The sequence below is a fragment of the Saccoglossus kowalevskii genome, unplaced genomic scaffold, assembly GCF_978046115.1.
Source record: "Saccoglossus kowalevskii unplaced genomic scaffold, keSacKowa6.1 SCAFFOLD_24, whole genome shotgun sequence".
NCBI classification, from domain to species: domain Eukaryota; kingdom Metazoa; phylum Hemichordata; class Enteropneusta; family Harrimaniidae; genus Saccoglossus; species Saccoglossus kowalevskii.
Window position 1 is genome coordinate 1,601,746 of NW_028188618.1, and position 1,359 is coordinate 1,603,104.

The following is a 1,359-nucleotide window of genomic DNA, read 5'->3' on the forward strand; positions in this document are numbered from 1 at the left end:
AAGAACCTCAAAATATCATTACCAAAAGTTGTCAGATTTGACAGTGTCCCAAGTAGATTAATTGTGCAGAATGCGTTACCTTTTTAGTGCGATTTTTTCAGACATGCTTTGACCAATCACATTCAAACTTTAATAAAAAGACCATGTCAGGCTTTATACAAGTGCACATGAATTTTCTTCACATTTGATCAAATATGGCTGACTGGTGGCCATTTTGGTCCTCAAATTTCTTCAACATAGAATGTGTATATTAATAATATCTTTTAAAAAGTATTCACTAAAATTGACATGGTGCAAATATCAAGCTTTCTTTTGAATACATCATTGTAGACTCATTTTGACTGACTTTGTAAAACATCACGTGCTGAAAGTCTTCATGGATTGCCAAAATAAAAGTAAAAAAAGTGTCAGTATATGATGTGATAAAAAAAATTATTGTCTGGCCATGAGGGTAATATCATGTGTTTATTTCCTCCAAGCGATTTTGATCGAGTCTCCCCAAAAAATAAGTCTATAGACTGATTTTGTAGATGACTCAAATTCCCATGGTAGAAATGGACATACCTGAATAAAGCCAGTCAATACATTGTACTTGTTTTATTCTGATATTCATATTGAATCAATATGATAGAATAGAATAGAATAGAATATTTTATTTGACTCAGAATAATGTAAGAATTTACATAACTTATGGCCAAAAACCAACATAGTAACGCACAAATACAACAATAATAAAATAAAAATTAAAAATTAGCATAAATTTTATGTATATAGACTCCTAGATTGCTGGCAATGAAACTATCTTTTGAACTAATCAGTTTCTTAAACATGATCTGCTTAGGCAAACTTTGAAATTCTTTGTGCATTAAGATTGCTCTCATAAATTTGCACCTAGCAGATTCCATCTCTGGGTTCCTGCAATCTAAGAAAGCATGCATCTCATTGCCAACAGCTAGATCATCACATAGCATGCATAACCTTTCCTTTGGTGGTACTTGTAAATACCTTAATTTCTCTATTGGTAGTTTATGTGTCAGTATATTATTTGCTAGTTTATGTGCAGAAATTCTGAATTTAGTGATGGCAACTCTGTGTTTGACATTATTTACATATTCCAAATATGGTTCCAAAGAGTATTCAGATTTGAAATTGTTATATTTACGTAGCTTGATATATATAGTCGTACACATTTCAGAATTTCAAAAATTGGCCGCCTCCTTCATAGTATATGTTGATCTATTATTAGCAAGCTGTATTATTTAGTTTTATGAAATGATGAACAGCAAATTGCATGCAACTTTTGACTGCTGAAATTTATATAATATTTTTATTCAATTTACAGCCAGTCCTGCTGCCACA